The sequence below is a fragment of the Ambystoma mexicanum genome, chromosome 6q (genome assembly GCF_040938575.1).
Source record: "Ambystoma mexicanum isolate Mex_15411 chromosome 6q, UKY_AmexF1_1, whole genome shotgun sequence".
Lineage (NCBI taxonomy): Eukaryota > Metazoa > Chordata > Amphibia > Caudata > Ambystomatidae > Ambystoma > Ambystoma mexicanum.
The window spans coordinates 314,934,441-314,961,793 of NC_090937.1; positions in this window are offsets into that span (position 1 = coordinate 314,934,441).

Genomic DNA, 27,353 nt, shown 5'->3' on the forward strand with positions numbered 1-27,353 from the left:
ACGCATGGCCTCGCGTGATGCCCGGATCTCCTCACGAGTTGTCTGCAGCTCCAGCTGTTGTTCTGACCTAAAATTTCATGAAAGCCTCAAGTTCACCCAGAGTCTCCCTGAGAAAATGGAGATCTAACCTCAGGGCTTCCCTGTGGCCCTGGGACTCTACAGATATGGCTTTGCACAGAGTCTCCAATGCCGCCCGTTGGTCCCTGTTGGACACCAACATGTCTTCCCTGTGTGATTGGAAAATGGAGTCTGTTGCCTGCTGTTGTTGCTCCATCTGCCTTTCAGGGGGGAGAATGGAAGTGGCCACGCTCTCGATTGCCTGAGCCATCATTTCAACCAATGCTCCCTGTTATGCTGCTATACTGTACATGGAGTTTTCCCATACAGTATTGCCTGGTGGTGTACGGCCACCGCGTTGGCGGGCAACACACCTGTTTGCGGCAAGGCGATCTGCACCTTGCTGTGCTGGCACTGCCTGAGGCTGGAGGACTGCATTCCCCCTCTGATCTGCTGGCCCAGGAACAGGATCAGATGTTGTGGAGTGTGACCCTGCATCCGTAACCACCAAAGGCGGAGTTACCAACACTGACATCCCCATAGAGGGGCTTACCCCCTGTGCAGGTGGGTTGGACAGAACAGCATCCCTGCCAGAAACACTCACCTTCGACAGCACATAAATCCCAGTGTCCGATTCAGCACCTGTATCATAGAGGTCTGGGGATGTGCACCCAGAGACACCCGTGGACAGTATGGTCTACAGGAGGATATGGTTTTCACCCACCACCACACCACATCCTCCACTGGTGCCTGGTCGTGGCTCAGATTCCTCCTGGGTCTGCACCATCTCCTCCACCTCAACAGCATCAAGTGCGTCATCACCTCTAAAAACATGAAAGACAACAAATGGAAACAGGCATGAGCACCATAGCAAACACATAGGCCTGACAAGACAGAGATCCAGTACATGAATAACACATGTCCCACACGACCATAACCCTGGCATGCATGCACTGTCAATGATTTGGAAGGAGAGGCAAAAAGCAGACACTGAGGACTCCAAGATGGAAAATCAACACATGTGCTGCATGCTGGATAGCACTGGCATCACATATTAGCCTGTGAGTGGCATGGGCAATCCACACACATGACACATGCCAGCACATAGATGGCACGTAGCATAGCCATGGTACATTTGACAAGTACAGCCATATGTCAGTGAATGAGTACTGTCAGCCATCCATGTGAGATGGACATGATGAGATGAAAAATGCAAAATAGTGTGACAAAATATGCATGTGCCACACACTGCAACACATCCAGTGTTCAATAATACAGTGATGGCAGGCAGATGGATACATCAGTGATTGGTCACTTCAACATGACAGAACACACCAGTCATGTTCAACATTCAAACAGGGCCCAGAAATTAATGTGAGCAGGCCCTTACTCAATCAGCCTGAATGGTCAAATCATTCCCATAACAAGGTAATAAATGTGGGCCAATGTGGGTTGTAATCTATGACAGAAGCATGTCACATATGTGGCATTAGGGCACAAAAATGCATTGCAAAAAAAGGAGGATTGAAACAATCAGGCTGAATGAACACTGAAAAATCAGAACAATGTTGTTGCAAGATGGCAGTTCAAGGGCAACTGCAGTAATGTGGTGCTAATTGCTACTTTGGTCAGAAGGGATACTGTCATACCCAAACCCAAGGCCGGTGAATGTTTTGGAGGAAGCACATGGGGGACCCATACCACTCAGGAGTACACACCCTCACCTGGCACTCAATCATTACAAATCACCAAAGAAACATACACATGGATTACACACACGCATGGCCACTCACCGGACAATGCCTCATAATCTGGTAGGTCTCCCATGCCTTGGATCTGTTCCTCTGTGATGAAGGTTCCAGCAACAGACTCATGTTCAGTGAGTTGGTCGTCCTCTGGTGGAGACCCACCGCCAGTCACCAGAGTAGAGGCATGATTGGAAGCCAGCTTGTTCTTTGCTCTGCATTTCAGGTCATTCCACTGCTTGTAGCAATCATCAGCTGTGCACCTCACAAATCCAAGGGCACTAATGTGGTCCGTAATGGTCTGCCAGTCGGCCCTACGTTGAGCAGGCATAGTCTTACAGCCTGCAGACACCAACATTTTGTGGCTATTTGCCGACACATAGGCCACAAGTGCATCAAGTTCGGCGTCATTGAAGCTCGGCTTCCTTGACGTGCCGGAGTGTGTAGCCGTGTCTGGGTTCTCAGCCTGTAGTGCAAGAGCACCCTTCTTCTTCTTCTAGTAAGGTGGTGCGGATCCTGAGTGGCTTACGCCGCTCTGGTCAGTAGGGGCAGAAGCGCAGGTGGACTGGGTACTAGAAGCCTGTAAAGGCACAATGACCATAGGTCTTGGTGCAGGCATTGGCTGCAGGGTGATGTCGGCAGGGCCAACGTCAGTGTGATGGACCTGGACCAACACTGTCCCGTCTGGGAGACTCGGAGCTGGGGTGGATTGAGCTGCACCTGCCCCTGCAGCCTCCCCACCCAGGCTACTTGGTGCGGCAGATGACATTGCTGCCCCAGATCCACGTGGCCTGGTGACAGCAACTTTCACCACCACACGTGGATTAGACTTGCTGACCTGGAAATCAGCCTGGTAGTCATCCTGTGCCGGTTCAGGTGACAAAATGGGCCGGTCCAACAAGGGCTGAGCTGGGATGGTGTCAGCTACGTTTCCCACAACCATTGGAGGGGCATAGGTGTTACTGATTGGTCCTCCACACCCGGGGCTCTAGGGGCACCCTGCAAATCCTGGCCACGTCCCCTACCGCGCCCACCATGCCCACCTTTTGGAGGTCGGCCACCTTTGCCTCCCTTACTGCTTGGTCGCCTCCCAACCATGGCACTGATGTTGTTGTGCGTATGGGAGTTGCAGTAAACAATTGTCCTGGGCAATTGGGGTGAAATGGGTAGGGTACTAGATGGAATTCATACCCTAGTGCTCTAGCAAGGCTGTATGTAACTCCTGGGGGAAGATGACGGGTCACGCAACACACAGGCAACCCAAAAACAAAAGTAAAAGTGCACGCAATCCCTGGTAGACCACGTGCGTGGAAAAATGAACCCGTACTACACTGTGGCAGCCCGAAACACAAAAATAAGCGTACGCGTGTTACACGCAGCCTGGGGTACGTTACGCACAGGGCAATCACAGTTGGAATATACATGCGCGACTCACCATCTGCCTTGAAAAAGAACATGAAAAAGACGCACGTGTGCACGTTGGCAACACCCCCGCCAAAAGAAGAATAGAACACAGTTTGAGGAAACAGGGAGTACGAACTGGAAACGTTGTGAAGTAATCGCGTGTGAACCGTCAAGAAGTACAAGAAACACCTGCTCGCTCTCCACAAAAAGCACATACAAGAAAATAGCATGATACTCGTATCTTTTAAGCCAGCCCCCACGTGCAACGTCACTTACGCGCTAAGGCCCTTTCCTCCAATAACAGGGGTGACGTGCAGTGTTCTCACATGCTGAATCACAATGCACCCGTGTTGTGGGGAACGTCCGCACGCATAACGTCACATACGCGCATATGCGCTAAGGGCCTTTCCTCGGATTTCACACTGACATGCACTTTTTTCACGTGCCAAATCACTCCGTATCAAGCTGGCCACGCGAAAACACACGGAAGACCACGCTCCTGCCCAAAAAGCCATTTTCCTGCCCCCAAGAGCCGCGAGCACTCTCCCACCAGCCATCTGCTGCTGCCTGCTGCCCACGTGCCCTGCTATTTGCTGCCTGCACGTCAGCCATCTGCAGGGGTCCAGTTGCTGTGTCCACCCCTGCTGGAACAGAAGACTCCCGACTGGGATACCATCGCTCCACAGCCAGCCCCAGGACCCAGTTGCCCACCCACGCCTGCCTCGGGGGTCGCCATTTCGGGGCAAACACCATCTGAGACCATTGGCGATCCCCAGCAAGAGAGGCAGAGGGCCACCAGCTTCAGTGAGAAGGAAGTTGGTGTCCTGGTGGAGCAAGTCCTGGGGCATTATGATGCCTTCTTCGGAACATCACGCGCCAACAAGGAAGGACCGGAGAGGATCTGGGAGGACCCAGTGGTTGCCATCAATGTGCAGGGGGTGGCAACCCGTGACATCAAGCACGTCCAGAAGCGCTGGGAGGACTTCAGGTCCAGGACCCTCTACAAGGCCCGGCGCCTCGCGGAGGGGGGCTGGGTCAGCATGAGCAACATCCAGATGAGGGTCCTGGAGCGCGTAGGCCCAGCGCCCCACACCCAGATCCTTCGGAGGCAGATCCTTCTGGAGTTGATCGGTAAGTGGGCAAGCATTGCTGTGTGAGACAGGGCATGTTGCAGTGTGCTGGTAGTCTGATACTTGCCTGTATGTGTGACATAGGCCATGTATGGATGTGTGTGTGCAGGGACATCATAGTCATGCATGTGAGACCAGTAATGTGTGAACCACATGGATGGTGCATGTGTTCCAGTGCAACATGGGGAACTGTATGTGGAATGCACACATGAATGCATGCCAGTCTCTGTTCTTGGACATGGAGGGGGGTGAGGGATGGGTGCTGCTCTAATGTACATGTATGGTGCACATGTGTGTGTGTCTGAGAAGTGTGTGTGTGACTTTGAAACACCATGGATGCATGACACATGTCCGTGATGATGTGTAGATTCACTCATGCAGTGCGGTCACCGTTGTATCCACTGTGTCTATCCACTGTGTCTGTGGTGTACAAGCCATGATGCATGACCCTCCGGTGATGTGTGTGCATGGGATCAGTGTGAGCCATGATGCATGTGAGTTTGAAGGCAACATTTTGGTTAAAAGAGGCCCTTGTACATGGATGCTGATGTTGATTGCAGGCGCCGTGCCTGTTTCTGCATGTGTGTTGCGTGCATTCACCCATGTATTGTGGAGGGACAGGATGGAAGTGAGATTTGACAGAGCCACTCATGTGTTATTGCTTCCTGTCTAGGGGAATATTGTACTGTACCCTGATGCTTGTGTTTTATGTCTCCTACGCAGCGTCAAGTGAAGAAGAGGGCGGAGACGACGCTATGGAGCCAAGCGGTGGGGATGCTTCCACCGGGCGGAGACGCAAGGCACTGCCACCCTCCCAGGAATTGCCATCATCCGGGAGCGAGGGGACTGGTGCCGCGTCTGCCACTACGGCTGTAGTGCAAGGGCCAGGTGAGCCCCTACAGGGGCTTGCAATGGCGGAAGACGGTGTGGAGACATCCAGGTTGGTGGTCTCCACAGAGGAGGAGGAGCCTGCTACTGAGCCGCACATGGGGCCTGGTGGGAGTAGTACCACTGGTGCAAGTGGTGCAGTCCAGGGCCAGGGTCAGGAGGCAGCACAGGTCACCGCGGAGGGGCATGTGCATGTCGCTGTCCCTGACCCTGTGACTGCACCACCATGCACTAGCAGGGATGCCCCGTCCCAGGCCTGTCCACAGGTAGGAGGGAGTGCCACGTCATCTGCCTCTCCACTACATGCGGACGAGGGGTCCCACGACTGTATGGGCTCCGTCCTGGTTGGTGTCGCGTTGCGCACGCATGACATTCGTGATGACGTGCATGCTTCCTGCGTGGAGCACACACGCCATCACGAACAGCAGCGTCGCGACGTGGCACTGTTGGGAGGGGCCCTGGTCAGTGGGTTCCTACATGTGTCGCACACTCTGGCGGACCTCTCCTCCTCTGTGGAGACTATGCGCAAGTCGTTCTCCCTGCCGTCTTCCAGCCCAGATTCCACCAGGGCCCCCTGTGGACATGGCCTGACCAACACAGCCAGCTTTGTGGAGATCCCATCCCTGCGACAGTCGGGAGTCTGCGGTCTAGCAGGGGTGGACACCACAACAACTGGAGACCAGCTGATGGAGGATGTGCAGGCATCATTGGACAGGGCACATGGACAGCAGCAGCAGCAGCAGGCTCTAGGTGGGAGCAATGATGGCTCGGGGCCATCGACATCAGAGGGGCAGGCATCGGCCAGAGGGCAGGAGAACCCTGGAATTGGTGTGTCTTCCGTGTGGCTGCGGTTGGGCCAGCGTATAGATGCGAAGCGGCGGCGGACAGAATGGTCAGGGCCGAGAACTCCATGCAGAGGGCACTGAGGTGGGCCGAGTGCCTCGAGGCCATTCGCAGGGAGTTGGAGTCCAACATGGCATCGTTCCTGCGAACCCTCGGGCCATGGAAGAGGACCGCCTCCAGGACATCGAGCAGGAGTTCGATGATGCCCTGGACCGGGAAATCGGGAAGTGAGCCGTCGGACTAGCCCGCCGCCATTGTATATAGTTTGTAGCTTTAGGTTTCCTTTATCTTTTTCATTCATTTGGGGCGCTTGGACTATGCCCCGCCTTTTTGTATATAATTCTTTATTAGGTCGTTTTTTTGTTAGGTTTCATTTCATTCGTTGGACTCATGGACCCTGGATTACTTCTTTGTACATAGTTGAACAGTGGATTTATCTATTATTATTTTTCTCACCATGGAGCAATGGATTTTACTGTTTCTGTTTCCTTTGGGTTTGATTTGGTGGCCGGAGACTTTGGACACATTTTCATTTCGATTTATTTGGATTCAGACTTCATGTTTTTCTTTTTGTGTTTTGGACATGCTGCATTTCATCTTTTTTTCAAACATTTTTTTCATGTTTTCATTTGATTACATTCTTTTTGTTTTCAATACATTTTGGTTTATTACTTTGATGTGTGGTATTCTCTCATGGGTTTCACGCATTTCATGGTGTAGGTTTTCACAATCACCAGCACCCATTGTGTGTGTGACAGACATGTGTCGATGCACATTCTTGCCATTTGGGTTGTATCATGTAATGGGCATCTCAATGTGGGGTGGATGGGATACTTGGTTGGGTCTTTGCACAGGGGTGGCGTGCGGTGGAATTTGGGAGGCCATGAGGCCCATGATTGTGGATCATGATGACGTGTTGGGGGGACATGAGTTGGGGCTTGCTGGTAGGTGCCTGTCAATGCTGGGTGGGTGAGGGTGCTGGGGGACATGAGTTGGGGCCTGCTGACAGGTGCCCCTCACTGCTGGGTGGGTGAGGGTGCTGAGGGACATGAGTCAGGGCCTGAGCCTCACTGCTGGGGGTTGGGGGTGCTGGGGGACATGAGTCGGGGGCCTGAGCCTCACTGCTGGGGCGTGGGGGTGCTGGGGGACATGAGTCAGGGCCTGAGCCTCACTGCTTGGGGGTGGGGGTGGTGGGGGACATGAGTCGGGGCCCACTTGCAGGTGCCCCTCACTGCTGGGTGGGTGGGGGTGCTGGGGGACATGAGTCGGGGCCTGCTGGCAGGTGCCCGTCAATGCTGGGTGGGTGGGGGTCCTGGGGGACATGAGTCGGGGCCTGAGCCTCACTGCTGGGGGGTGGGGGTGCTGGGGGACATGAGTCGGGGCCTGAGCCTCACTGCTGGGGGGTTGGGGTGCTGGGGGACATGAGTCGGGGCCTGCTGGCAGGTGCCTGTCAATGCTGGGTGGGTGGGGGTCCTGGGGGACATGAGTCGGGGCCTGAGCCTCACTGCTGGGAGGTGGGGGTGCTGGGGGACATGAGTCAGGGCCTGAGCCTCACTGCTGGGGGTGGGGGTGCTGGTGGACATGAGTCGGGGCCTGCTTGCAGGTGCCCCTCACTGCTGGGTGGGTGGGGGTGCTGGGGACATGAGTCAGGGCCTGAGCCTCACTGCTGGTGGGTGGGGGTGCTGGGGGACATGAGTCGGGGCCTGCTGGCAGGTGCCCGTCAATGCTGGGTGGGTGGGGATGCTGGGGGACATGAGTTGGTGATCACTAATGCAAGGTGACATGTGGGCTGGCTGGCGGGCATGCCCATGGTGGATGGGCTGCGTGTGGGACATGACCATGGGTGCAGGGTAGTCCCCTGTGGTGTGGGCTGCCTGCAGGGGCCATGGAGGGGGTAGTGGACACACCTGGTAGGACCCACACTGCCAATTCACGTGTGGGACTCCCCGCGCACCCTACTGGATACACGTACCCCGGTCTGACAGTGAAATCGCGTGTGAAATTCCTCCGAACCACAGTAATACACGTACCCCGCTTGCAAAGGGCCAATCGCGTGTGGAACTCCCCGCAAACCCCAGTGATACACTTACCCCGCTCGCACAGGGCCAATCGCGTGTGAAACTCCCCGCGAACCCCAGTGATACACGTAACCCGCTCTCACAGGGCCAATCGCGTGTGAAACTCCCCGCGAACCCCAGTGATACACGTACCCCGCTCGCACATGGCCAATTGCGTGTGAAACTCCCTGTGAACCCCAGTAATACACGTACCCCGCTCGCACAAGGCCAATCGCGTGTGAAACTCCCCGCAAACCCCAGTAATACACGTACCCCGCTCGCACAGGGCCAATCGCGTGTGAAACTCCCTGTGAACCCCAGTAATACACGTACCCCACTCGCACAGGGCCAATCGCATGGGAAACTCCCTGCGAACCCCAGTGATACACGTACCCCGCTCGCACAGGGCCAATCGCGTGTGAAACTCCCCATGAACCTCAGTGATACATGTACCCCGTTCGCACAGGGCCAATCGCGTGCGAAACTCCCCACGAACCCCAGTGATACACATACCCCACTCACACAGGCCCAATCGCGTGTGAAACTCCCTGCGAACCCCAGTAATACACGTACCCCACTCGCACAGGCCCAATCGCGTGTGATTCTCCCCACGCAGGGGTGTACATGTATTCGGATGGGGTGCGCAGGGAGTTTTACAGGTATTTTCTTGGTTGGGGGGCTGTATGCTGGTCCACTGGCCTGTGCGCCATGTACGGGATTTGGGTGCTGTGCATGGCGCATGGGGAGGGGTTGGGGGCGTGACTGGAGCTGCTGCAGGGTCGCTGCGCCACTGCGCCACAGGTGGTAATGGATGTTGAAATCCATGAATATGCTGTGCGCGGAAATGGATTTTGGCGCACGCAGCTGGCGCAGACTGTCGCATGCGCACACTGTGCCCCAGTCGCGTGCGCCACTTGTGCGCTGGATTCTATGAATTACCCCCTAAGTCTGGAACCTAACCACTTTAATTCAGGATATTCCTAAAAACATCTCTCCGGAGGAAAGCTTTCCTCCAGTCTTGGGAAATCTTCTCACTACAGGGTTTTCTTCGAATTCCCTTTAAATTCTGCACTGAGGATACTGACATCAGATGCTTGAATACACCCCAGCATTCCATCCAGGATTTTTAACATATAGTACCTCTTCAGAAATGCATGTTTGTATCGCTGTGGGTCGCCCTTCTACTCTCCTTCCCTCTCTCCCACCCAGTTTCTTTGTTTAGTGTATTTTTAATGAAGAAATGGGCAGAATCCTGTTTGAATGTGATGCATAAAAACAGAAAATAAATATAGTAAATAAATAAATGCATGCATACACCTTAGCTGAAAATGTCTCTTGACCTCACCCTTATCTTGTCCTCTCTTCTCACTCTACTTCCAATTTCACGACCTGGACTACAACACTTATGGCCCCATTAGAAAATTGCCAGTCCGGAATAAATGTGCTGGTAACTCCATTTACCGGCACGTTTCCACAAGTTTGCCGGTGGGGTGGCCTGATTTACCTCCAGCCATGAGCTGGAGGAAAGTCAGGCACCTCACTGGCAAAAAACAGCCAGTATTACCGGCAGCAGTATTATTGGTATCGGTAATACTGGCAATCCCCCCATGGAGTCCTATATGACTCCACGGAATTGGCATTTCCATGCCCTTACTGGCACCTGTAATCTGCGGGTCATTGTGGCAGATCAGGCACCAGTAACGGTATCACTTTTGGCAGGTATCCTGTCAGTATTACAGCTAGGATACCAGCACACATCTAATGAGGCCCTTGTTGTAAAGGTCCTCCTTTTCCATTCCTCTCACTCTGAATCACTTATTTATAGCAATTTACCATTATTTTAATGCAAAAAAAAAAGAAATACACAAATAAATACATAATACCCTATGTTTCCTCCACCCTCTTCATTCATTGGTCTGAATCTGGAATGCAGCCACAAGGCTTAGCTGGCAATTGACAGACTGCCCTTTCTTTCCTTTTGGACTGAATCATGAAAGTAGCGATGGAGTCTGGGGTGGGGGGTGGTGGGGTCTGAGGTCAAAAGACCAACCTTGCGGGTGCCGCCTTCTCAGCCTGGAATTTGAACCGTCGGTCTTTTGTTCCCGGCATTCTGACATATGTCAGTAAGGCTTAGCTTTGGATGGTCCTGACACCAACTTGCCTCATTTATTAGCTTTTCCATTGTTGCCCGATCCCAGGAGCAGTGCGGTCATTTTACTATCATACGTCGCATGTTATAAAACATCACATGCATACATTAAGTTAATAAGCCTCTAGGATGTGCCACTGCACTGGTTCCAGAGTGTCTAACAGATGCATACACTTAGGGCTTCATTACAAGTTTGGCGGTCTGGAAATAATGGTACCTGCTGGGAGTTCAGGCCCCTACCGGCAGGCTTTGCACTGAAGCACTGGCACCGCTACTGACGGTGACAGTGCTTCAGGTTTCCCATTCCCATGGAGTCCTACTCCATAGGAATGGGAAATACATTTTCCGCCGCCGCCCAGGATATCCCGGCAGCACCGGAATATCAGGAAGAGGAAACAGTGTTACAGGTTCTGTGGTACCCGCCACCTACTGGCGGGTTTTACTGCCGACCCCAAATGATTCCCTTATTTGTTGTTAAAGTGAATAAGATAATATGATTGCTTCAGTTACCAATCAACCTAGGCCCCCACCCCCTTCCTCTTTGCTTGTATGCTGCTATTAGTAGATTGGTAAATTGTCATGCTTATGATTAACTCAGCTATGGTGGATAATGCATTGATTGAGACATACAATATTTGGCATGGATTAATTATTGTGCATCGTATAATTAAAAAGGCTCCTTATTAATTCTAACTGTATATGATTTGGTGAGTCCATTGCTTTCATAGGGGATTGTAATAAAGAAAAAGACCAGTAGGAAAATGTCCTAATACTGACCACTGCAACAGTGGGCCAGTTTATCAGCATTGCTACGGAATGCCTTCAGACTTACACTCTCCTCACCTCCAATTTCTGACCTACACATATGTGTGTCAGAAACAATGTAATCAGTCACATTGTCAGCAAATCAGGTGACACAATCTAAGATGTGATGAATGAGATCAAGACAAGGACATTTTTTAAGATTGCCTGACACAATCAAATACGGATTACATTTTTTACAGTGGCATTTTTAAATTCTGCACTGAGGATACTGACATTATAGTTAACAGAAATCTTTGAAAGTATATCTCAGATGCTTGAATACACCCCAGCATTCCATACAGGATTTTTAACATATAGTACCTCTTCAGAAATGCATGTTTGTATCGCTCTGGGTCGCCCTTCTACTCTCCTTCCCTCTCTCCCACCCAGTTTCTTTGTTTAGTGTATTTTTAATGAAGAAATGGGCAGAATCCTGTTTGAATGTGATGCATAAAAACAGAAAATAAATATAGTAAATAAATAAATGCATGCATACACCTTAGCTGAAAATGTCTCTTGACCTCACCCTTATCTTGTCCTCTCTTCTCACTCTACTTCCAATGTCACGACCTGGAATACAACACTTATGGCCCCATTAGAAAATTGCCAGTCCGGAATAAATGTGCTGGTAACTCCATTTACCGGCACGTTTCCACAAGTTTGCCGGTGGGGTGGCCTGATTTACCTCCAGCCATGAGCTGGAGGAAAGTCAGGCACCTCACTGGCAAAAAACAGCCAGTATTACCGGCAGCAGTATTATTGGTATCGGTAATACTGGCAATCCCCCCATGGAGTCCTATATGACTCCACGGAATTGGCATTTCCATGCCCTTACTGGCACCTGTAATCTGCGGGTCATTGTGGCAGATCAGGCACCAGTAACGGTATCACTTTTGGCAGGTATCCTGTCAGTATTACAGCTAGGATACCAGCACACATCTAATGAGGCCCTTGTTGTAAAGGTCCTCCTTTTCCATTCCTCTCACTCTGAATCACTTATTTATAGCAATTTACCATTATTTTAATGCAAAAAAAAAAAAAGAAATACACAAATAAATACATAATACCCTATGTTTCCTCCACCCTCTTCATTCATTGGTCTGAATCTGGAATGCAGCCACAAGGCTTAGCTGGCAATTAACAGACTGCCCTTTCTTTCCTTTTGGACTGAATCATGAAAGTAGCGATGGAGTCTGGGGTGGGGGGTGGTGGGGTCTGAGGTCAAAAGACCAACCTTGTGGGTGCCGCCTTCTCAGCCTGGAATTTGAACCGTCGGTCTTTTGTTCCCGGCATTCTGACATATGTCAGTAAGGCTTAGCTTTGGATGGTCCTGACACCAACTTGCCTCATTTATTAGCTTTTCCATTGTTGCCCGATCCCAGGAGCAGTGCGGTCATTTTACTATCATACGTCGCATGTTATAAAACATCACATGCATACATTAAGTTAATAAGCCTCTAGGATGTGCCACTGCACTGGTTCCAGAGTGTCTAACAGATGCATACACTTAGGGCTTCATTACAAGTTTGGCGGTCTGGAAATAATGGTACCTGCTGGGAGTTCAGGCCCCTACCGGCAGGCTTTGCACTGAAGCACTGGCACCGCTACTAACGGTGACAGTGCTTCAGGTTTCCCATTCCCATGGAGTCCTACTCCATAGGAATGGGAAATACATTTTCCGCCGCCGCCCAGGATATCCCGGCAGCACCGGAATATCAGGAAGAGGAAACAGTGTTACAGGTTCTGTGGTACCCGCCACCTACTGGCGGGTTTTACTGCCGACCCCAAATGATTCCCTTATTTGTTGTTAAAGTGAATAAGATAATATGATTGCTTCAGTTATCAATCAACCTAGGCCCCCACCCCCTTCCTCTTTGCTTGTATGCTGCTATTAGTAGATTGGTAAATTGTCATGCTTATGATTAACTCAGCTATGGTGGATAATGCATTAATTGAGACATACAATATTTGGCATGGATTAATTATTGTGCATCGTATAATTAAAAAGGCTCCTTATTAATTCTAACTGTATATGATTTGGTGAATCCATTGCTTTCATAGGGGATTGTAATAAAGAAAAAGACCAGTAGGAAAATGTCCTAATACTGACCACTGCAACAGTGGGCCAGTTTATCAGCATTGCTACGGAATGCCTTCAGACTTACACTCTCCTCACCTCCAATTTCTGACCTACACATATGTGTGTCAGAAACAATGTAATCAGTCACATTGTCAGCAAATCAGGTGTCACAATCTAAGATGTGATGAATGAGATCAAGACAAGGACATTTTTTAAGATTGCCTGACACAATCAAATACGGATTACATTTTTTACAGTGGCATTTTTAATTAGGTCTTTGAAAATGCATCCTTCTTTTAAATTATAATGTATCTCTGCAAACGCCTGGCATTCTTACATACACACATTAACGTAATGTGTGGGAAAGAATGTGGAATATTGTTCAGAGAGGGAACGTGTTGGTTGGCTACATGTCATGAATGTGGGGCATAGGATAAGGATGGCTTACGTGTATCCCAGGTAATTTGTATTGACATGCATGATGTGACCCTTTGCATCACAGATTACTTGTGCACTAGTAGATGATAATGGTTCCTGTTTGGTTAGATGTACTTGGTTTGGTGGGGGGAGGAGGGGTTGTAGTGGCACATATGTGCAATCAATCACTTCAATGACCCTGGGGAAGTGTGCAGCAGCACAGATGTCTTGGGTGACTTTTTGCCTTGCCTGCACAATGCAGGTCATGTCAGTGTGGTTGTGGAGGCCTGTAATGATGCACTGCAGCACCTGATGTTGACATGTGTATTGTGTGGGTTGAGAGTTGAAAACATGCAAGGCTACTAAGGCCTTCACATGTAGTCTATGGCAGTCGAGTGCATGATGTGTGCCATTAAATCAGGCTCCCAGTCCCTCACCATGTCCAATATTGCTGGTAGCTGAAATATGTATGCTGCAAACACCACCTTGCATGGCATTCCAAATTTGATCGTACTTCTGTGGAACACCCTGTGCTTCCTCTTCTGAATTTGCCTCGACTAGAGGAGACCTGCAAAGGACGGCTCCTCCCATTGGGTTGGTGGGACCAATCGCCCTCAAGACAAGCTCATCTTCACATCCTCTCAGAGCTGGCTAAACTTCCATTGGTGCTGCAGGAACCAAGTTTCACGGAGAGGAAACCAGAATAGAGTGAGTGTCTTTAAGTTGGACCCGAGCTCCAGGAAGATCCTCCGGACTTTCAGGAAGCAGGACTGACCAAGCCTGAGCCACAACAGAGTGCTGGACCCCAGATACAAGGAATGTCCAGAGTGGTATCCGAGAAACGCAGTGGTGCTATTTGTGAGAGAATTGAGGAGCTGAAACTGCGAAGTGCCACTGATCTGAAGTTTGCCCATTGCTGCTGCTGACCTTCCATTCGTAGTGCAGGAGCCCCCAGCCATCCTCCCTCTTGTCCCCATGACTGAGGCCCAGGAACACCAGGATCTGCAGACCTACACAGGAACAGAAGCCAGATGGAACCACTTTCTTCTAACTAAAGGTACTGTGAACTAAGGGGTTGCTTACCTCTTGTCGTGTAGCCATGTAGGAGTCTCAGGAGGATTGCTCAGGGGCAACGTGATCGCCTTGGAAGCAAGATGACACACAGCCACACAGGTTTGATCTCTGGGTCCGCGCTTAGAAACCTCTGGGTATTAAGCGCGCTATAAATAACCTATCATATCATACGTAATATCTGGGAAAAGGAAGAGGGACATGAAGATAATTCTGGGTGGCCAAAGAGCTGATTTTGGAGTTTGGGGTAGGTGGTAGGAGGGAGAGGGGCTGGAATTGTGCGATAAACCATCATGGTTGTCCTTGTCCAGGCTAAGCAGGCATGATATGTGGTATTAGTGGCTAGAGAGGCATTTTGGTGCAGCCAGTCTAGTAATTCCTCAGTTTAGTGTGACTTTTTTTTAACTGCACATTTCTGATAAAGCCGTTCTGTTTAGAATAATTACCTGGATAGACTGGCATTTGGGGGCTGCCAGTCTAGCCAGTTCTTACTGCTGCATTGCATATTTTTCTGGGAATCTGTGATAAAATGATATGATATTATATAAGTCATTAATAAAATGCCTGTACACAGGTGTTTCTAGGTGCAACAAGACAAGGTAGGGAAGATAGAGGGAGGACAAGACAAACTATCGTACTACGCCTTGTGTCATTCAGATCGTGTAAGTGCGAGAATGAGAAATTCAAGGGAAAAGGGAGGAGGAAGTGCAAGGAAGAGGGTAGGGGTAAACAGGGCAGTAATGCTTTGAGTAAGTACATCCAAGAACTGCTTCTGAAACTTCAGGTTGGCCGCTCAAGTTTTAGAAGGGTAGGGAGGCCAGAGGGAATGCTGGAATCAAGGATAGAGAGCAGATCTTCACGGGTGTTCAGGAGAGCAGTTTCCGTGCCCATGGCAGCTCTGGAGCCAGACTAATGGTAATGTAGACAACAGATTCAGGGCCTCATTACAACCCTGGCGTTAAGGGGTTAACGGTGCCGTTAAACCCTTAACGCCAGATTCACACTTTAACGCCTGCTTTTTGCAGGCGTTAAAGTCCATCCCGCTAAGGGACCTTGGTGCTAAAAACGGCACCGTAATTTATGGTGCCGTAATTAGCGCCTTCCCCATTCCCATTGAGCCCTATGGGCCAAAAATGGGAATGGGGAAGGGGCCATGGTGAATGGGGATTTACCGGCCCGCCAACCTTGGAATGGGGCGGTAAATCCGCCATCCACCATGGCGGAATCCGGCATGGACCATGGTGCTAATAGCACCATGGTCCAACGCCCGGGTTGTAATGAGGCCCTCAGTGTGGGGATTAAGCTGGGAGATGGCCAGCTTTTCCAGATAATGCCCAGGAAAGGGGTGATGGAGTTGGACGATAGTTTGTCAGTCAGGTAGGATCGGCAGATGGCTTCTTTAAGAGTAGATGCACAAGGGAGTGCTTAAGGAGAGAGGGGAACATTCCAATGGTGAAAGAGTGATTGAAGACATTAGCTAAGGCTGGAGCGAGGGTGTCAATATGGTCCTTGATGGTTCTGGAGTAGCAGGGGAGCACCTGGTTGGGCAACACTTTCATAGATCGAACTTGTCTAGAAACCTTGTCTGGTGTTGTCAGAGAGAAAGAGGAGAAAGGAGGAGGAGGGGAGGAGATGGCCAAAGGGGGGCCTGGAGAGGAAGAAGAAGACGAGATAGAGGACAGGCTGTTGTGAGTTTTAGCAGAGAAGTGAGTGGCAGAGCCATACAGTGGGGCCTGGGAAGGCACAGGAGAGGTAGAGACTGAAACAGGATTGACCAGTTCCTTGCAGATTTTGAAGAGTTTCAGCCGTGTTGTTAGAGGCTGCAGAGACGCGGGCTTGAAAGTGCGCTCTCTTCTTGACGAGTGTTATTGCCTTGACTGGCATTTTGGTGCAACCAGTCTAGGTATGTCTAAATGTGACCTAGCATGCTTTACTATAATGTTATTATGTGTCTACACTGGTCTACATTGTGCAGCCAGTGGGACATGTTTTCAATGTGGCATGGCATTTTTAATAGCAAAGCATTAATGTTCCTGGGCAGTGTTGGTGACTTGCATGTATTGGACTGGTGTTACCTTACAAAACAATTGCAAACATTCTGGCTTTTTAGCCAATTATTCCCATAAAGTGTGCTGTATATTGCATGAAAACACTTATTTATATCTTTCTCTTAGTACAGCGCGCAGCTCACCTCTTCAGCAGCACGTTCGTGCGTATTGTGCAAGCGTGATAATCTAGGCTGGCACGATCCAAAATGTGTTGCTGAGTTGGGGGTGGCCCTCAGCATGGCTCGCAGGGTGGCCTCCACATTTTGTGTTACGTCACTAATATCAGGAAGACAACCTCCGCTACCATATTTCTAGTTCTTTGCAGACTAAGCATGGTGTTTATTCAATCATTTCTTTGAGAAAAGTAGTTCTTCAGAGCCAAAGTCTATGCAAGTGTTTTGCCACCTCAAACTCCATGGACCCATCTCCTGTTTTTCCACATACGTCAATTGCTTGGGTGACTGTCCATATGCGGAGAGCATGGATCCTTGGATTTAATTACATTTTCGTGATGTCTAGATATAGGGGGCAGAGTAACATTAAGCATTACTTCAACGCTTCTATTACAGTATGTACATTTGTCGGACAGTTGGACATTTTGCTTGTGTAACCAGAAGACCATGTGCATTAAGTTAAGTTTGCATTTTATATGTGAAAACCACATTCATTTTGGTCTTATTTCCTCCCGGTATTCCTCACACCTAAGATCCAGCTTCTGTAACAAACATACTGAGAGAGAGCTTGAATCACATATTTTTTTATATGAATCGGGGGGAAGGGCATTTCATACCCACTCCCACCTTTCCCACCGTCACCCTACTGGAATCCTTCCTTCCCTCCAAAAAACATGTCAAATGCTACACACATTGCCACTAGAGACATAGTTGAACACATGATGGGTGTGCTTAAATCACGGTTTTGGTGCCTGGCTCTCTCAGGTGGTCTGCTCCTCTACACACCACAGTGGTGTTCAAGATAATACTCTCTATTTGTGATTTGCATAACATTGCAACCCAACATGGCTGAACTGTGGCAGTGCAGGAGGGTTTGCAGCCAAATCCATGTGCTCTAACCATACCTCTACCTGGCTAGTGGATGCAGGGAGATGTCACCTGCAACCATGTGGTACATTCATTCTTCTCATGAACCACACAGTGTGTTGTGAGCATCCCCATCGATAACGGGTTGCAATGATGGGAGAGACCAATATCTGTATGCCTAATAGAACATCCTCAGAATGCCTGTCCAAGTGGGATAAAGAGTGTGTGCACAATTGGAAAAGGAACACAATGCAAGGTCCCCTGCCACTACATGCCAGAAACAAACCCAAAAAAAAGGTGACCCCCAAACCACATGAATGAGTCCTTCACTAACATTCAAAACACATGAATGACATCTAGGGCCCCCTCCAAGGTTTCTATTGCTATTAGTACCCTGGCATGTCGTACTGGGGTAGTAATAGCATTTTTCCGGTCTCCGCAGATTTATTCACACAAAAAAAAAAGAATTGTATATTTGTTCAAATTTCGTCTGTGTGAAAAAAAAACACCCGAAAATGTTCAATAAATGTACCATTCGTTGCCTTTATAGTGAACAAGGGAAGCAGGGGTTGCGGGGGTGTACCCCACACCCTTGTTCACTATAAAGGCATCAGGAGTTTAAAAAAGTTAAAAATAATAATAATTAAAGAAAATAAGAGGACCCTGCGACGCTGGTTCCCATGCATGGAAGTGAACGGAACCGGCATCGCAGAGAGATGCCGGAGACGGTGGAACACAAGGAGGTGTGCTCTCCACAGTTAATTAAGCGGGTCGGGAAGCGGGTTATCAGACATGTTTGGGGGAGTGAAAACCGAAAGTCATTTTCGTTCAAATGACTTTCATTTTTTTCTCCCTCGAACATGTCTAATTTGTTTAAATCATGGTAATCTCATTTTCCTCGACTTGAGAAACGCTGTTGAAACCGTTTCTCAACTAGAGAATTTTTTTTTAAAAAGGGGTGCCACGGATTGGGGAGAAGGAACGCCATGTAGTCTCTTCTTCCTTTCCATAGCGGCCATGAAAAATATATAATTAAAAGCAAACAAACACAATGGCGGCCATGGAAGGGGTGAAGGGACTACACGTAGTCCCTTCTCCCTTTCCATGGTGGTCATTGAAAAAAGTAAACCAAAAAGATGGATGCCAAAGGTTGGAGAGAGGGGACTACACGTAGTCCTTTTCACTTTCCATTGTGGCCAAGACACGGATGCAACCGGCCTGACAAAGGCTTTGGCTGGCTGCTAACGACCCGGCGAGGGGCCAATGAACATGCTTTTTGACCCTCGTCAGATACTAATATTTAATCATGACTGGGAGGATCCTGCAATCCTAACAGATGTTGCAAAATCCCATCATGTTGACCCCTATTCGTGGTCTGACAATAACATTACTGTAACATAGCATGTGTACCTTTGGCAGCAGGGTGCAGATTAGGCTCATGCCTGTCACACAGAACATTTCACTTCCAAGGATGTACAGAAGTGCATGACAAGTATGAGTGAAATTACCTCAAGCAGAACTAATTGCATACAGACCACACACAATGAATAGAGGAGTCCAAACCATAGAGAGTGAGGAATGCCAGCCCAAACCAAAAACTCAACAATAGCCATCTCGCTCAACAACAGCAATGTAAAAACAACAAACGTCCTGGGCCCACTAAATGTCATAAAGGGCACATGCAATTGAACCGAGGAGAGACATCATGTGTGCAGTCTCTGGTCCTCATCCTCCTCTTCTGCATGCTGGCCTGGGTGACCCCTTAAAGCATGCAGCACCAATGCCTAAACCTCCAGTGATACAGCTATTTGTGAGAGAGAAACACATGTACAATCTCACCAATTGCCACCATGTCATAGTGTATGTCCTCCCTCAATGTGTGCAGCTCCTGCCAACAGTTGTCAATGCCCTGCGGAAGATCACAAATGCCCTGTACCTCCTTGTGTGGCATTTGGGTGATAGTCCCTGACAACTCCTTTAGGAGCCTTGGTTGACTGCTGCTTTCATGCTGCAACTCCTCATTCCAGTTAGCTTGCCTGGCAGCAAAGCAGCCCCTACTTCTGCAGGGCATATGCCGCCTGAGTGGAAATGCTTTGCAATGTTGTAATGGCCCAACAGAGCTTGGATGTTGCACTGTACTAGATGTACAGGGGCCTCGCAACACTTAGGAGTCCAGTGGCACGGCACACACCACCCGCAGCCTCAGCAGCTATTGCTGGTAGTCTGTGAGGCTGTGAGGCTGATGGTGTGTGTATCCCTGCAGATGTGGACACACTTGAACAAGACATATTTGTGTCTTGCCTCGCGTGTGCCCCAGTAAAGTGAGTACTGCCAACCTATGCCATTTCTTGTGGAATTGCACCATCAACCAAGGCCAAGCTGGCCTGGGTGTTTTTGTCAGAACTAGCCTCATGCACCAATAGAAGCAACCCCTCCTCCTCCAGGTTGGTCAGCTCATACATCACTTCCAACATCGTCTGAGGTGGATGAATCATCATGCCTGCTCACAATTGCCTAAAAGCTGTTGGGATGTTCATCATTCACTGCATGGCAGTTTGTGCTGGTAGATTGGCATGTCCCCAACTCCTCTGCTCGGGATTCCTCACACACCTCATATGAAACCACACGCCATTGACCCAGAGAGGGCACAATCCATCTTCAATGCACCTCAAAAATCCACCGGTTCATGCAACAGGCTAATGGACCAATCCTATATCCATCCCATAGGGCATCTACACAGAGCACATCATGTTCCAGAAGAACATCGAAATATGCTACATACATGCTTCTGCCATGCAACTTTACTTCATGCAATTGCATATGGATCTCTGGCTTGGGAATAGCAGCTATGAACATTGCACCATAACCACACAAAAACCATGCAATGCAAAAACCATGCATATACAATAAACCGTCTAATGTGCATACCATGCAAGCCCCATGGCATGGAGCCGCACCTGATAAATTAAGTGCATATGAGGCGCGTACTCGAAATTTGGGCCATGACACCTCTAATTGTCACATGCCAAGGACACATCCTATCATCTCTCTGCCGCAGCATGAATCATCACTAATTTCCACCTTGTTACTCCTCCTCATCCCAGTCCTACTCCCATGCCCTGCACATGCCTCACAAGACGCACAGCTCCCAATTTCGCAGCCCAATATCCCTGCCCCCTTTCAAATGTCAAACGGTGTTTATCTGCCATGAAGAGAGTGTAACTATTCACAATCTACAGGCTTTTCCATAACAAACCACAACTGCCCCACTTGATGAAAAATGTTGAGAACGCATTGTTTTTAAATTTGCATGTAAGGCCCTCTCCTTCCAATCAGGCTAGGATTGGTTAGGTAACAGGCCACATTTATTTATGTATTTTTTTTTATTTATACAGTACTTAAAACCCAAAGGCATCAAGGCGCTGTGATAACACAGAAGACACAACCAAAAACATAAGACAATCCACCAGAGGTCAATAAATAAGACGACTAACAGCAGGATCCAGAGTACACCTATGTGAACGATTTGCGAAAGAGAAAGGTTTTCAGGCTTTTCCTAAAAGAAGACAGAATGGTGTCGGATCTGACACACATTGGTGGTGTATTCCATAAGGCAGGTGCGAGAAATTGAAATGACCTACCATCTGCTTGGGAACATTTAATGCATGACACGGGGGAGGCTGTACCACTGTATGCGTTCTTTAAGATAAACTGGTGCTTCGCCAAACAGGCATTTGCGGGTGATAGATTCTTAAACTTGATTCACTGTGCGAATGGCAGCCAAAGGAGTGTCTTTAGTACAGAAGTGATTTGAGAGCATCTAGCAACGTTGGCCATTATCCTAGCAGCCGAGTTGTGCACTACTTGGAGTCTAACCACCCCATAGGCTGGATCCCCTAACAGCAGGGTGTTTCCATAGTCTAGTTTACTCCTGATAATTTTTCTATCAAAGATGGCAGCATTGGTATCCATGATGAAGGGCTTAATAGGAACAACCAAAGGGAATAGTGACACTAACTGGGGCAGAGCTATAAGCCTTCTTTCTCATCTCTGGATGGATGGAGGATAAGGCCTAATGACTTGGCCCTTTTCACAAGTGGAATAGAGTAAGATTCTATTTGGAGTAGCCATCAGCAAAAGCTCAGTTTTCTGGTCATTCAAACAGAGCCAGCTAGCTTTCATCCAGCCACTGACTACATTGAACGTGTCCTTAATCAGGCAGTTGTCCAAAGCCTTGTTGCCATACAATGTGATCAACAATTGGGTATCATTGGCATCGTTTTGGAGTAAGATTTTCCTTTTCAGAAACATATCATCTAGTGGCTTGATATGCAAATTAAAAAAAACAGCGGGGATAAACATGCACCCTGTGGAATTCCTTGCAAGGTAGAGTGAGTTTTAGATGATGATTGACCCAGCACTACCAAGGCATATCTGCCTCACACAAAAGAGTCAACCCAATTGTATGAATGTTTACTCAGGTTAAGATCAGAGGCAAGGTGCGCCATAAGGATATTGTAATCAAGGATATCGAAGATGGTTGAGAGATCTAGAAACATTAGCAGCCCTGCCTTGCCTTCATCAAGTGTGTTAAGAATATTTGATTGGGTATCTAGCATGATTGATATGTTCCAAGTAAATTGTGCATGGCAACAAAATGTTCCATTTGAAGATACGCAATTTTGTCTAGAATTTTTAGAAGGAAGCTCAGATTAGCAATGAGGTGATAGTTTACTGGATCATCTGGATCAAGTGAGGCCTTTTTGATGAGAGGTGCAATACATGTTTCCTTGAGTGAGTTTGGTATCGGACCGGTGGCAAAGGTCCCATTTATAATGGCAGTGATCGCATTGACCAAGCACAGGGAACATTCTTTAACAATTCCACCATGGCAGATATCACTTGCACAATGGGTAGCTTTAAGCCCCTGGACAACGTTTTCTACTTGTGGGATCAAGTCCGTTCTGTTTTTGGTGGTTTTTCAGTATATTTTTAAGTCTCAGGGGGAGGACTAATTGACAATTTGTCTTCAATAGTGTCCCTGATCTCATGAATTTTAAGCACAAAAGGATCCATTAGTTTATTGCACCGCTCCGGAGATGCCGAAGGGCCAGTGGTGGCAGCATGCCCTTTCTCTTGGGTGCACAGAAGATTGAATCATTCTTTAGAGGAGTTAGCCGCCGAGGAGATTTCTGCACACCCATGTCAGATGTCCCGCTTGTCTGGACCTCTCCGGTCTGTGCCTACCCTGAACACTATCCAAGAACTTCACGACCAGCAGGGTGAGTGAAAGCCAGACTGTGCATGGGTAACGAACATGCTCTGGTTGCCTTTACACAGTGTCATAGGGAAACATGTATAAAGTCAGGTAAGGAGTTGGGCCCATGGGTGAATTTACTGTGCATCATGTGCCATTCATTAAACTGAATGGAGATAGGGATATACATACCCATACATAGAAGAATACACATGCCATACTCCTGCATGCACACACTCTACGGGGCATGAAGCAAGGCAGCTAATGGACTTGTATCACAGTCTACTCTCATACAAGTGATATTCCCTGGTGGCAATGGGCTATGCCCGCATCTTCGATTAAATCAGTTCCATGAATGTATTTGAGGGCTAGCCAGGTACTTCCCCTGAGTGCCAGCTGTCATGCATCACCACCCCCATTTCGATTCAAGATTATATGGAACTTACATCTTCATTAGCTCCTTGCCATTCTTAACTTATATGAGTTTTCTGGGGATCATGCCCATGCTCCTCTGCACCTGTTATATGTTTTGTTGTGAGGTAACGCTGTACATGCACAGAATGGATAGAACTAGGCAGTGTGTGTTGTTATCACTCGCAGTCTGGTCAGGGTATCATGGTTGACATCGATAACTGCAACCTCAGGCTGATGGGTGTGCACATAATTACAGAAGCCATATGATACATCAAGTGTACCGCCCCTTCCCGGAAGCTCCCCCCCCCATCCCCCGAACAGCAGTTTTGGCCATAGCTATTCGAGACAAGTTTCCTTCAAGTGAGTTTAAAAGTGTGTTCCAGACATAATCATCTATGGTGCCACCCCATGCCCATCCCCACTTGTAATGGCCAATGTAAGTTGTGTGGTGCTTTTCGAAGAGAATATATTTAGACGTCACGTTTCTCTTGTATTAATGACTGATTTCTGAATGTAAGGACAACTGACCCTGGGATGTGGGCATTTTCTATTGTGCTAGACACCATTAGACAGGACAGAACGTGTTCTCATGACAAGAGGAATATGCAGAGTAAGAGAGTGAGTCAAAGTAATGGCCTTAGTGTTCAGAAATCAGACCCTTTACAGGTGAAACACCCAATACAATTGTATATTTGTCCCAGAACCAATTTTCCTAGAATGCAAACACTGTAGAGGTTCCTTCAATAAGTTACCTGGCCTATACGGATGCATGATGCTTTGCCCAGACAATATGAGTTATAGAAGTGTGCCTAATAGCGTCAGTTAAGTGAATGGAACGTGTGAAGATGATGTATGTGGATGGATGATGCATGGAGTAAGGATAACATGGGTAGAACGAATGAAAGGAGCAGTGTGAAGATGACGTATGTGTATGGATGATGCATGGAGAAAGGATAACGCGGGTAGAACAAATGAAAGGAGTAGTGTATAAAATGGTGGAGTGCATAAAATGGTTGAAGTGCATGGCTCGGATGGGAGTGCATGGAAAGGATGGGAGCGCATGGAACGGATGGGAGCACATGGAAAGGATGGGAGTGCATGGAACGGATGGGAGCGCATGGAACGCATTGAATGGATGCGAGCGCATGGAACGGATTGGAGCGCATGGAAAGGATTGGAGTGCACAGAATGGCGTGACGTACATGGAATGGTTTGGAGGGCATGGACATCTGAAAGAGCATTGAAAGGAACGGTCTGAGTGCTTGAAACGGTCGTAATGCACGGAACAGTCGAAGTACATGGAACAGATGAAGTTCATGGAACTATTGGAGTGGACGCGATCTCAAGCACCAAAAGTAAACCACCATATTCACATCTCCATGCTTACTCTCTTCTTTACACCACCACTCAAATAGAACACAGCGATACTATGACACCATTCGGTATAGCTGTTCTCATACCAACATCTGCCTCATACTCCCCATCACTCTAACTAAACACTGCTGGTTACTCACCCCCCAGCCAGGCGTTCTCCTCAGGCCTAATGCAGCCACAATCGATCTGGATAAATCCTGCCAGAACGAACACATACTCTTGACCTCTCAACCACCACACCTACCGCTAAGAAGCAGCGATTACATGAATGCCACACCAGCTGCACACCTATACGGTGCTCACACGCACCAGCGCCTTCAGACTATAGCAATGGTACATAAGGTGCTAAATAAATGCAAAGCAACATAACATACCATAACATGCATACATGAGAAAAACATTTGCATTCATCTGCCACATTTCCAGTGGGCCACAGTTTATTTTCAGAAATGGAAGAAGCTGTCAAGAGAAAACAAATCATGCAGTCATGTAATTCACCAGATCTGTCCTCATAAGTGTCTATGTCTCCCCCTCCGACTACCTGCTCACTAGAAATGAGGGCTTTGGCAACCTCTTCCATTGGGGTTAGCTCTGCTATCTGGGGATTGGGGAATCATCCACCAGTTGCCCGGGCTCAGTGCACATTCCTCACTAACTTGTCCTTGGTTCTCCTAGCCAGATCACTAATGCACTTATATAACTTCTTTGAAGAACAATGCTCAACTCCACAGGCAGTGACCCGATCTGCCGACTGCTGCCAAAGGTACTCGGGTTCTGTGAGCGAGAGTGTACTTCCATCCCAAGTATAAGGGTCAGCATGATGCTCCCCAACAAATAATGTCAGGATACCCGGCTCTGTATCCATAAACCTCTTCTTTCTGGGGGGTCCCTTTTCTTTCTGTGGCAGACCCCTCTCATGCACTTTTCTCGTTGGCATAGGAAATGACACAGTCAAAAGTTGTATACACGTCCACTGCGATTGAGTGATGAAAAAGTAATCCACATTTGTGCCTCCTTTTCACATCCAGAGAGTGAGTGAAATATGTACATGTGATGCTATTACCAATGACGTAGCAAATAATGTGGGCCTTGTGAGTTCAGCATATGTCATGAGGGCCTTTTCTCTGCCTGCTGCCACCTAGCGTGCTGGTCCATGACACCCGTCTCTTGCCTTTCCTCCTATCTTACCTCATCTGTTCACTCTGGCTACACTCTCTGCAATAGGATGTTTATCTCTGGTGGCTTACCACCATCACTGTGCTGAAGTGCATATTTTGTCCATCACAGTCTGTACTCTCCTGCTCGAACACTCTGCATCAGTGTACCATCAACTCCCCATCCCACCTCATGTGCATCACTTGAACATCAAAACCTCTATATGTCTATCAAAGCGCCTGTGGCCCAGAGCACTGATGACCCAATGCCACCCCTACCAACCTCCCGTCTTTAACGTCTGCCACATCATCAGACAATGCCAAGGTGGTGGGGTTGAGGGCTGTCAACCTCTCAGATACTGAAAAGGCATCCAGGTATGACAACTTACTGAGGAACTATAAGTCCCTCTTCAGCATAGAAAAGCAGCATGGGCAAAAGCATGCCAAAATATCTGGAGCTTATCACGGCTGCCATCAACATGAAGGGTGGCAGCTCATAGTATTGACAGTGTGAAGAAGCACTGTACGATATGAGGATCCAAAGGAAGAAAAAGGCAAGGGCACCATTGAGGCAGGGCACAGTCTTGGGGTCCTTTCTTGTGACCTCCACCAGGTGACACTGTTACACGTCTGGATACTGGAAAAGGTGAACCCAGAGTTTATGCCCAGGTCCTTGACCTGCAGGCCCGATCCAAGTTGCTGTAAGGTGCACAAAGGGAACTCAGTCATACATTGTTACTATGTCATGGATGAGATGGATAAATGTTTGGGGAGGATGAGTACATCTTCCACTCACGGGGATATGTCAAGCAAGTATATCAGGTGGTTCCCTTATTGGCCCACAACACCAAAACTATGGGGCACAAAGGTTATAGCTATGGTGAGGCAGTTTTAAGTGGTTAAGAAGGGCCTGGCTGCATTTAGAAACTTAGACTGGTAGACTTCAGATGAAGCAATGGCATTGACCTGCCTGGACATAGAGAGGTTGGAGTCCAAGTAGACTCTGAGTGTTTTTACAGCATGAGACACTGGGATTTGGACGTTGGCAATGGTGAAGACCAAGTATTAGTTGTCCAATCTCTTTAGTGTTTCATTCGATCCAATCAGGAGATGTTCATCTCTTCCCCATTCAGGCACAACTAATTCTCTGCTATCCATGCTTGGGTGGTGGAGTAGGCGGCATTGAGGGTTTTTGCATCAGACTCATAGTCGCCAGATAAGGGGAGGAGGACTTGTGTGTCGTCAGTGTAATTGGTGTATGTAATGCCTAGAGAATCCAGAATGCTGAATAGTGGTCTGGTGAAGATTTTATATAATGTAGTGGATATGAATGAACCCTGTGGCACACCACATTGGATGATGTCGGGATTGGCACAGGCGTGGTCGGAGAAGACTCTCATGGCTCTGACTTGTAGGAATGA